Raw genomic sequence first — 11,859 nt, 5'->3', positions numbered from 1 at the left:
GAGGTTCGCCGCGGCAGCCCCTCCAACAGCAGCTGGGCGTTTCCGGCCGCCGTTTCCGGCCGTGGAGGGGTAGTTTAGCGGCGGGTACACGCCCACCGGGCGCAAGGTGTTCGGCAATTTGCCTGCCTCGGCGATGGACTCGGATGACGAGGATGCGCTCGCCGCGCTGCTGGAGGAGGATGCCGAGGCCGACGTCCAGGATGAAGTGCATCTCATGGTGCTCGCCGTCCTCGCCCAGCTGCTGGCGAGCAATGAAAAGTCACGGCGAGGTGGCTCGGCGCCGGGGCGGGTGAAAGCAAAGAACCGGGATCGTCTCGAAGGCTACTGCATGCTCTACTCCGACTACTTCGCTGATGCTCCACTTCACGGCGACAAAACATTTCGGCGCCGTTATAGGATGAGCCGAAAGCTCTTCCTCAGGATTGTGAATTCCATCAGGGAGTTCGACAGCTACTCAAGTGCAAGATGGATTGCACCGGCAAACTTGGATTCACCTCGATCCATAAGTGCACGACAGCGATGAGGATGCTTGCATACGGAGCTCCCGGTGATTCACTCGACGACTATGGGCGCATGGCCGAGTCCACCAGCATAGAGTGTTTCTACAAGTTCTGTCGGGCAGTGGTGGCAGTGTTTGGACGCAATACTTGAGAACACCCAATGCGGAAGACACTACTCGGATCCTAGCACAGAATGCAGCAAGAGGATTTCCTGGGATGCTTGGAAGCATTGACTGCATGCATTGGAAATGGAAGAATTTCCCATTTGCTTGGCAGGGGATGTACAAAGGCGCCAAAGGCGGTTGCAGTGTGGTACTTGAGGCGGTGGCCACATAAGACCTCTGGATTTGACACTCCTTCTTTGGTATGCCAGGAACTCACAATGACATCAACGTGCTGCAGTGCTCTCCTGTCTTTGCCAAGCTTGTTGAAGGTCATTCTCCTCCGGTGAACTTCGAGATCAATGGGCGGCATTACAACAAGGGGTACTACCTAGCTGATGGCATCTATCCGAGATGTTCTACATTTGTGAAGACTATCTCAAACGCTGTGCCAGGAGGCAAGAAGTCCCACTTTGCCAAGGTGCAGGAGGCTTGCCGGAAGGATGTCGAGCGAGCATTTGGTGTGCTCCAATCTCGATTTGCTGTTGTCCGGTATCCTGCTCAGACCCGGTCGAAAGATCAAATGTGGGAGATCATGACTTGCTGTGTCATCTTGCACAACATGATCATCGAGAGCGAGCAAGAAGACCCAGTGTTTGACACTGAACCATACTACAGGCAGGGTCCTCATCAGCTGCAGCATGATCTGGTGGAGCACCTATGGAGGCTCAAGGGCGACGCCGGGCGCGACGTGTGATGAAATATGAGTTTTTATTTGTTGAACTATATAATTTGTATTGAACTATTTGTTGTTGTACTTTTTTGTTGAACTATTTGATTTTTCTGTGATGAACTATGTGATGAAAAAATATTTATGTTCATAATTCAACGCCGAGCCACGGCGAACCACGCCGAATATGTGACTATTCTTACCCATATGGGCCCTTTATTCGCCGAAAGGGGGCTGAAAAATGGGCCAATATCGATGCCTGGGGGCGACGGCTGGGCGCAAAACCGCCCCCACCGCCGATTGTATCGCCGGCTCGCCCCCAGGGGGCGATTTTTATGCGTCCTGGGGGAGGGGCAAGAGCTGGAGATGCTCTAACTATCATAGCAGATCAACCCAAGCCACGATGTACCTTGTGGTAAGAAACAAAATCATCACGCATAGGGGAGGCACAATTGCAGAATTGGAAGGAGAGAAAGAAAAAAAACACTCCTTCAAATTGCAGCCATCACCAGCAACAATTCAAGAGAAAGGCACCAGCACCATCATCCACCTGCTACCTGGATGCAATTTTTCTGCTCCTGTTCAAGCTACAGCCAGCACCTGTACACGGTCACAAATAGAGTTCAGACATCGGAGCTGGGGCAGCTGTGGGGTGCAGCGGGAGATAGCAGTAGGAAGGAGGTGCACCAGCAGCTAGCAGCAGGAGGTCGAGGCCATCCCGGATGCGGCCGGCGGAGAGATGCTGGAGAGGAAGAGGCCCACTGCGACGGCGTCGGGGCCAGCGACCCTGAATGAGGAGTGCGGGGGCGGTGTGCGCTCTCCTTCCTCAAGAGATGGGTGCGCGCTCGCCTTCGGAGGACGCGAAGGCGACCAACACGGACACGGCCTTGTCGCGGGAGGAGGTCGCCGGAGTCGAGCATCGTGGCAGCGACTGCGGCAGGGAGCTGACGGATTCGGCGAGCGAAAATCTGGGGCGGGGGAGCAACCTGCCAGATCCGTCACCTTGGCCCCCGACGTCGGCTGGGGAGACAGCCGGCGCCACGGAGCAGCGCAGCGGTGTATTTGGGAGAAGAAGATGTCGTGGCTTGTGGATGGGGGAGCGTGGGTTTAGGTGGGGCCCATTGCCGCTGTGACTGTGGAACACCTGGCAATCAGCATCCCGATCGGACGGCCTGGAAGGGTGTATGCTCAGGACCTCTAAAATGTGCAGCTGCACTTTTTAGAATTTAGGCATATAAAATTACCAATTTAATCAAAGGTTATCAATTTATGCAAATTCCTCTCTCCCATTTATTAATTAATTCTACAATTGGCCAACCCTACCTGTCTATTTATTAATTCTAATTGGTCTGGAGAATTAACTCTCTTCCGAAATTGGGTCTTTTCCTCCCATTAAATTCCACACAAATCCCAAAATCGAGATCTCTCGAGTTAAGAGAAGTTTGTTTGTTCTCCCGGGCATATAAACGCCACTCTTTACCATCTCATTATTTTTCAAAAAAAGGCGGCTTTCTGATTAATTTTAACTCGCAAACGTAAGTTTATGGGATTGCCTGTAAAGGAACAAGGTGGTACTAAGCCACTTTCTTCACAGAAGCATGATGGCAGGCTGATCTTTGTCACGAACCTCAAATGCTTACAAAACTCTCTCAGCTATAGAGAAAACATATAACACAAAGGGATCTCTAACTCCTAGAAACAACAGTACAAAGTGATTACATCAGATCGGAAAGAGGTACTACAGGAAAACGTGCCCCAGTACACACAGCATGACGGAGTAATTTTGGACCTATCTTCACGCAAACAATAACAATGGCCCTGATATCTCTAGGGACCAAGTAACACCAACACACACGATGACGATCTCGGCTAGTAGGACTCACGTGAACTGCGACAGAATCATCTCAACACCGCCTACTTGCGCGCCCGAACCTGCCGATGAAGACGTGCATGCAATTAAAAATTGATGTCAATGCCCAAGAAATTGCATCACTGACCAAATTGTTTGAAAGCATTAATCCCAGCAGTGAACTCTCGGCTGGACTGAACAAGGCTACCTCTCATGCAAGATCAACTAGTAGAGGAGAGCGCGTTACCAACAAGCGATGCAGGAAAGGACCAAAAGCATCGTCATACGTACAGGTAAAGCTCACACGGAGCGGCTGTTGAGGCGAGATCTCCCCATACGCGTGCACGGAGCCGAGCTGCCGCTATGTGGTATGGGGAGATCTCGTCTCAACGGCCGCCACAGGGAGCAAGCCGGGACAGAGTCGAGCTGCAGCTGTGTTGAGGAGGAGGGGGAGGGATAGATTGTAGGGGAAGAGCGGCGGTGTGGCGGCTGTGAAGGGAATCACGGAGGGTAGGGGCAATTTATAGAGCAGTATTAGGGCTTCGTTTTGAGTAATTAGGGTTTTCTTTTGGGCCACTGAAAACCAGTGATGGGCCACGATTAGGCATGTCAGTACATGGATTGGATTTATAAAGCCTAAGGGATTGGTAGCATCGCTCATATAGCAATTTCCCTTTTATATAAAAAAAAACAAAAAAATTCAAACTTGCAATCCAAACAAAAAGTTGCCATGCTTCACAAAAGTTGCCATCCTCTAGTAACTAAAGTTGCCATCAAGAAAAGGTCAGGGCGAAATTGCTTTGTGCCACATGTGTGACACTTATCAGGGTCCTAAATTTAAGCCCTTCGGTGGAGGGGTTCAACGAAAGTATGATTCTATCGTAGTGTATACATTGCACTACTGCCATTCCGGTCCTATAGTCACTTCCCCTCGATGTCCATCGCCTTATCTTCTTGCATAGTTGGCGTACTTGCCTGTCTCCCTCCTCCGACCTAGAGATCCAGCAATCGGCAAATCCTGTATAAGCATGGTCATTATGTACTTGGTCTTGATTGGTAATAATAGGAGCGATGCAAATAATTTATGCAAGTTCAACTTCTCTTGGTCAACGAAATTTCATAAAAAGAATAGCTAATTCCTCTATGTCTCACATGGGTTTCATAATAGTAGGAATTGGTTTCATAACCAACATTAGACTCAACGGAGCTATTTGACAAATATTATCCCATGGATTTATTGGTTCTACACTTTGTTTCTTGGCAGGAACCACTACTGATATAATGCATCAGGGAACTTTATTATCGCAACGTATGATTTTTTATTATTTAAAGTGATTTTGACAATACTTTTGTAAATATGTTAAAAAATCATATATAAAATTAAAAAGATGAAAATTTATGAAGCTACTGGGTTGTTAGCCCATATACCTGCCTTTGGGGCGTTTGCCTGAGTATAAATCATAGAATAAGAGAACTTATTAAGGATGAAGAAAAGAGAGCATCGAGGAGGAGCACACATGTACTTTAAGTGGCTCTTATCATAGAGCCACCTCTAGGGGGCGCATATTGTGCTGGGCATTGCGCGGCCCCCTAACAGGTATTTTTATATTTTTATAACATAATCTAAAATGTGTGTTTCATCAGTTGATAAATCGCAAAAGTGTTTACTGTAGGGATTTGGGTTAATAATGCATAAATTTTATATGTGAAAATGAAAAGGCTTATGTAAACAAACACAATTTTTCATATATTTTATGGATATTTGTGGTACCTTCTGAAATTGTCCTAGCATACAAAAACAAATGATCATACATTTCCATAATTTAATACATTGGATACTACGTGTTCATGTAATTTTAAAAGTGTTTACATGCTCCCTAAAAGGTGAAATCTAATAAAATATTATAACAAAAAGAAATGTGTGGCCTTCCAATTGGACCTCAGCCACCCAATGTCGAGGCATGCTAACCCTCGAATTGAGTGGTATATAACATTTAGAGACCATGCGAGGAGGGCTCATAATCGGCACCCATTGCACCAGTTAAGAAACCGACGCTCCACTCACGCGGGCTAGTCCAACACATGAGCTGCACGCTCGCTTGATCATCCCAGCATCCTTCGACTGGACGGTTCACTAGTCGACCACTAATCGGTTAACTGTCGATCATAGACTTTCGAGAGAAGGAAAGTAAATACAAAAATTTGCAGATTTTAAAATTGGTTGGTGGATTTGAAGGAGAACATGGATTTAATTTTATTTACACAAAATTGAATAAAGCTCATGAATTTGGAAAAATTTCATAGATTTGAAGAACCTTCACGGATTAGAAAATATGTCTTGGGTTTGAAAAGAGGTTCCCAAAATTTTAAAAAGTTCACGCAATGCAAATTGTTCATGAATTTGAAACTATTCATGTATTTTAAGAATATCCATGAAAATGAAAACAAAAAGGAGAAAAAAATAAAATACAAAAAATTAGAAAAAGTCCCGGAAGGAAAACCAAGAGAAAACCGCCCAGAAAACAGTGGTTCGAACTGCTAGAAGGTACCCAATGGGCCAACCAGTTTTGAAAATATGGGAACTGCTGTGGGCATTGTGTACTCATACTACTTTACTTGTATATTAATTGGCGCAGTATACAACTTTAGTGGCTCTTATGGGGGAGCAACTAGTTGACGAGGGCTCCTTCGGGATCCTCGCAGCGATCACTTGCGGATGGGCTGAGAGCGCACCACGTGTCGCGCTCTGGGTTTCCCTCTGGATATTGCTTTTCTTTTATTTTTCAGCACGTGTTTTCTGTTTTTTAATTCCGATTGTTTGGTTTTCCACTGGGCTTTCTTAGCTTTTCGACCAATTTTTTTGCGTGAAACAACGCATTTTTTTTGCTCCCGTGAAAGGCACGTTTTCGTTTTCGCGAGAGGCATGGCCGTGCCTCTCGGAAACGAAAAAAAAACGTATTTTCTGTTTTTTCTTCCACGAGAGGCACGCTTTTGCTTCCGCGAGAGGCACAGTTGTGCTTTCAAGAGAGGTCCAGACACGCCTCTCGAAAAAAATGCATTTTTTTTCTTCTGCAAGAGGCATGATTGAGCTTTCGCGAGACCCACAGCCGTGCCTCTCAGAAATTAAAAAAAAATGCATTTTCTGTTTTTTTTCCTTCCGTGAGATGCACGGTTTTGCTTCCGCGAGAGGCACGGTTGTGCTTTCGCGAGAGGCGCGGCCGTGCCTCTCGGAAACGAAACAAATACGTGTTTTTATTTTTTTTCCTTTCGCAAGAGGCACGGTTGTGCTTTCACGAGAGGCACTGCGTGCCTCTTTCGTAAAGGAAAAAATCCGCTCCCGGCACGATTTTTTTGTCCTGTTTTTTTCGTCCGTTGTTTTAGTGAAAAATAGTTCGTCAAAACCTATCAACAGGGGATCAAGTTTTGAAGATGTCGATGCGGGGAATCCAACGGTGAAAATGGTTCGAGATTTGGACGCACGGTTTAAGAGGTAAAACGTTTTCAATAAACGGATCTACGAAAACTGTAAAAACTCCCAAATTGTGACAAGTGGCGCACATGCAGCGCACCACTTGTCACAACCTGAGGAGGTGGGAGTGATCTTTCTATGAGTACTCCTCAATTAGTGATTTCGCTCTTATGGGAGCGCCCCATCAAGGGATGGATAATTGTCCGCTACTATGAAGCCCATGAAAACGTATATTTTTAGTTGCTATATTCTAAAAATATTGATATTTATTTGCATTAATAATGGAGATGATTTGTATATGAAAGAAAATCAAATATTATAAGCATAATCAACACACACAAATATAAATTTTTATTTGCAAACAAAATATTATTTAGTATAATAACTCAATTAACTAAAAAATACAAAATTATTTAGCATTAAAAACTATTAGTGAAAACTTAATTTAATTAGATATTCTAATCATTTTATTTTATTCATTTTTTGCATGATCTTTTAAGGATGGAGAAACCAAGAAAACGACCGACTGTATGTGTAGTGGTTTTGTTAGTCCTACTTGACATATGTTGTTTGAGAAGTGGGTAAGTTAATTTACTTGATGTTTTTATTGCGAACTTATGGAATAAATTCCTATCCCATGCAGTTCCACCTGAAGGGAACATTTCTCTACGGCCACAAGGTTCCCATTAGATGCCACACAAGGCTAAACAGAGAACTACTGGTGGAGGTTTATCCTATAGCATCCCTAACGTAAGAACTCATCTAATAAATTCATAATACAAAAACCAAATGAAACACAAAACTACTTCATTTCACAAAATAATTTACATATGGCTTAACCTTTTGGGAGACCCCAAAGGGATTACATAGGAAATAAGAAGACTACATTATTCCTACATTTCACCACACAATGCTTTTAGTATAAGACTTTATTACAAGTGGAGAAGGGATAACTACTACTGATGAGTGGGAGGCTGATGTCTACTACGCAACCTTCTTCTTGTAGACGTTGTTGGGCCTCCAAGTGCAGAGGTTTGTAGGATAGTAGCAAATTTCCCTCAAGTGGATGACCTAAGGTTTATCAATCCGTGGGAGGCGTAGGATGAAGATGGTCTCTCTCAAGAAACCCTGCAACCAAATAACAAAGAGTCTCTTGTGTCCCCAACACACCCAATACAATGGTAAATTGTATAGGTGCACTAGTTCAGCGAAGAGATGGTGATACAAGTGCAATATGGATGGTAGATATAGGTTTTTGTAAACTGAAAATATAAAAACAACAAGGTAGCAAGTGGTAAAACTGAGCGTAAACGGTATTGCAATGCTAGGAAACAAGGCCTAGGGTTCATACTTTCACTAGTGCAAGTTCTCTCAACGATAATAACATAATTGGATCATATAACTATCCCTCAACATGCAACAAAGAGTCACTCCAAAGTCACTAATAGCGGAGAACAAACGAAGAGATTATGGTAGGGTACGAAACCACCTCAAAGTTATTCTTTCCAATCAATCCGTTGGGCTATTCCTACAAGTGTCACAAACAGCCCTAGAGTTCGTACTAGAATAACACCTTAAGACACAAATCAACCAAAACCCTAATGTCACCTAGATACTCCAATGTCACCTCAAGTATCCGTGGGTATGATTATACGATATGGATCACACAATCTCAGATTCATCTATTCAACCAACATAAAGTACTTCAAAGAGTGCCCCAAAGTTTATACCGGAGAGTCAAGACGAAAACGTGTGCCAACCCCTATGCATAGGTTCATGGGCAGAACCCGCAAGTTGATCACCAAAACATACATCAAGTGAGTCACGTGATATCCCATTGTCACCATAGATACGCACGACAAGACATACATCAAGTGTTCTCAAATCATTAAAGACTCAATCCGATAAGATAACTTCAAAGGGAAAACTCAATCCATTACAAGAGAGTAGAGGGGGAGAAACATCATAAGATCCAACTACAATAGCAAAGCTCGCGATACATCAAGATCGTATCACCTCAAGAACACGAGAGAGAGAGAGAGATCAAACACATATTTACTGGTACATACCCTCAGCCCCGAGGGTGAACTACTCCCTCCTCATCATGGAGAGCGCCGGGATGATGAAGATGGCCACCGGTGAGGGTTCCCCCCTCCGGCAGGGTGCCGGAATAGGATCCCAATTGGTTTTTGGTGGCTACAGAGGCTTGCGGCGGCGGAACTCCTGATCTATTCTGTTCCCCGATCGTTTTAGGGTATATGGATATATATAGGCGGAAGAAGTACGTCAGGGGAGCCACGAGGGGCCCACGAGGGTGGAGGGGGCGCCCAGGAGGGTGGGCGCGCCCCCTGCCTCATGCCTTCCTTGTTGCTTTCTTGACGTGGACTCCAAGTCTCCCGGGTTGCTTTCTTTCCAAAAATAACTTGTCCAGAAGGTTTCATTCCGTTTCGACTCCGTTTGATATTCCTTTTCTTCGAAACACTGAAACAAGGGAAAAAACAGGAACTGGCACTGGGCTCTGGGTCAATAGGTTAGTCCCAAAAATAATATAAAAGTGCATAGTAAAGCCCGTAAAACATCCAAGATGGATAATATAATAGCATGAATACTTCATAAATTATAGATACGTTGGAGACGTATCAGCATCCCCAAGCTTAATTCCTGCTCGTCCTCGAGTAGGTAAATGATAAAAGAAATAATTTATGAAGTGTGAATGCTAGCAGGTGCATAAGTTTGATCAATGATAATTTCAATCACCTTTTCTAGCATCATTATATGTCATAACAGTAGCTCAACTCATAGAACTTTGCATGATCAAGTAACAAGCTATTCACATGTTAAAGTATAGATCATAAACTTTCTTGAAACTAACAAACCGTGTTATTAGTCATCAAACAATTACAATTCATCTTATTTTCAGGAAGAGTCTATGTCAAAGCTTTGATTCAACAAACTTCACATACTCAACTATCATTTAGTCTTCCATGGTTGCTACCACACAAAGCATATTTTTAGAACAAATAGTATTCATCGAACACAGAGAAAGATAGGGGCTTAATGTTTCGCCTCCCAACCTTTTACCTCAAGGGTAAGTCAACAGTAATAATTCATGCTCAAATATATTTGAATGGCGATATAATGCTTAGATCTTTCCATCATATGATGCTTGCCAACTAAAGAGTAGGTTGGAATGAGAAGGAATACTACTGACTCTAGCATAAAAGTAAAAGATAGGCCCTTCGCAGAGGGAAGCAGGGATTTGCAGAGGTGCCAGAGCTCGGAGCAAAAATAGAGATGGAAATAATTTTGAGAGGTATGCTTTCACTGTCAACATAATGACCAAGAGTACCCAATATCTTCCATACTACATACATTATAGGCGGTTCCCAAACAGAAAGGTAAAGATTTTTACTCCCCCTCCACCAACAATCATCAATCCATGGCTTGCCCGAAACAATGGGTGCCTCCAACTAACATCAATCCTGGGGGAGTTTTGTTTGCAATTATTTTTGATTTGATTTCGATCTTTTGATCATGGGACTGGGCATCCCAGTTACCATCCATTTTCTCGTGAATGATGAGCGGAGTCCACTCATCGTGAGAATAACCCACCTAGCATGGAAGATACTGCTAACCCGTAGTCGCTACATGAGTGATTCGGGCATACAAAACAGATTATTATTTGAAAGTTTAGAGTTTGGCACATGCAAATTTACTTGGAACGGCAGGTAAATACCGCATATAGGTAGATATGGTGGACACTCATGGAAGAAACTTGGTTCAAGGATTTTGGATGCACAAGCAGTGTTCCTGCTTAGTACAGATATTTTGGCTAGCAAAGGATTCTAAATAGCAAGCACAACATGTTAGAGGATCCGTAACAATATAACTTCTATACAAATATACCCAAGCATAACTCATTATGTTGTCTTCCTTGTCCAACTTCAACTAATTTGCTCAGGTTTGAAAATAATTAATGGGGCTCACAATCATAGAGGATGTCCAAGATAGTATATTTATATATGAAATCTCTCTTCCTTCAATATTCTTTCATGAATTGTTCAAGTGACCAATACAATGTTTGCTAACCTTCAATAAATTTACCACCTCTACTTCTTATATGTGAAGGCATTACTCCCCATGGGAAAGGCATATGAAACATGTATAATTTCAGATTTATGATATTCAAATGATTCAACCATTTACTCATAGGATATAAGTGAAGCACACGAGTAAATGACAAACTACTCCAAAAGGATATAAGTGAAGATCAATGAATAGTTAAATAATTGTGTAGCTATGTGAAGACTCTCTCTCATTTAAGAATTTCAGATCTAATGTATTTTATTCAAGCAGCAATCAAAACAAAATAAAATGACATTTCAAGGATAGCACACATCATGTGAAGAAGCAAAAACTTAGGTTCAACCGATACTAACCAATAATTATTGAAGAAGAAAGGTGGGATGCCTACCGGGGCATCCCCAAGCTTAGATGCTTGAGACTTCTTGAAATATTATCTTGGGGTGCCTTGGGCATCCCCAAGCTTGAGCTTTTGTGTCTCCTTAATTCCTCTCATATCACGGTTTCCTAAATCTCAAAAGCTTCATCCACACCAAACTCAACAAGAACTCGTGAGATAAGTTAGTATAAACCAATGCAAAAACCTTATCATACTATACTGTAGCAAATCACTAAAATTATTATTCAACATTGAATACTAAATCCCTCTGCATATTTAATAGTCCTATCCTCAAATAGAATCATTAAACAAGCAAACATATGCAAACAATGCAAACATAACAGCAATCTGCCTAAACAGGACAGTCTGTAAAGAATGCAGCAAGATCCATTCAAAAGGTTTCAACATTTTATCACATTCTGACTTTTCTAGGGAATTTTTGCAACAGCGGTAAACTTTCTGTTTTCAAACAGCAACATGTATACTTGCAAAATAAGCATGGTAAAAGCTATCCTTGGCATTTTTATTGAAACTAGAGATGCAAAACATTATTCTAAATGACAGAAAGCAAATACTAACAAAAGGAAATGACGCTCCAAGCAAAACACATATCATGTGGTGAATACAAATATAGCTCCAAGTAAAGTTACCGATGAACGAAGACGAAAGAGGGGATGCCTTCCGGGGCATCCCCAAGCTTAGGCTCTTGGCTGTCCTTGAATATTACATCGGGGTGCCTTGGGCATCC

At 43.0% G+C, this 11,859-nt stretch overlaps 1 long non-coding RNA gene and 1 pseudogene across 1 annotated transcript; both read right to left on the bottom strand.

The window, feature by feature from the left end:
* Positions 1–1,913: 1,913 nt before the first annotated feature.
* Positions 1,914–2,814, bottom strand: LOC123121249 (uncharacterized; annotated as a pseudogene).
* Positions 2,815–3,000: 186 nt separating this feature from the next.
* LOC123126265 (uncharacterized) lies at positions 3,001–3,657 on the bottom strand. The gene is made up of 2 exons (XR_006461624.1): positions 3,428–3,657; positions 3,001–3,263 (listed from the first exon to the last, which is right to left on the bottom strand). It is a non-coding gene; the product is annotated as an uncharacterized lncRNA (long non-coding RNA).
* Positions 3,658–11,859: the final 8,202 nt, after the last annotated feature.

This window comes from Triticum aestivum, chromosome 5D (genome assembly GCF_018294505.1).
Source record: "Triticum aestivum cultivar Chinese Spring chromosome 5D, IWGSC CS RefSeq v2.1, whole genome shotgun sequence".
In the NCBI taxonomy this organism is placed as follows: Eukaryota; Viridiplantae; Streptophyta; class Magnoliopsida; order Poales; family Poaceae; genus Triticum; species Triticum aestivum.
Note: the sequence above shows the minus strand (reverse complement) of the source record. Positions and strands in the feature narration are given on the sequence as shown.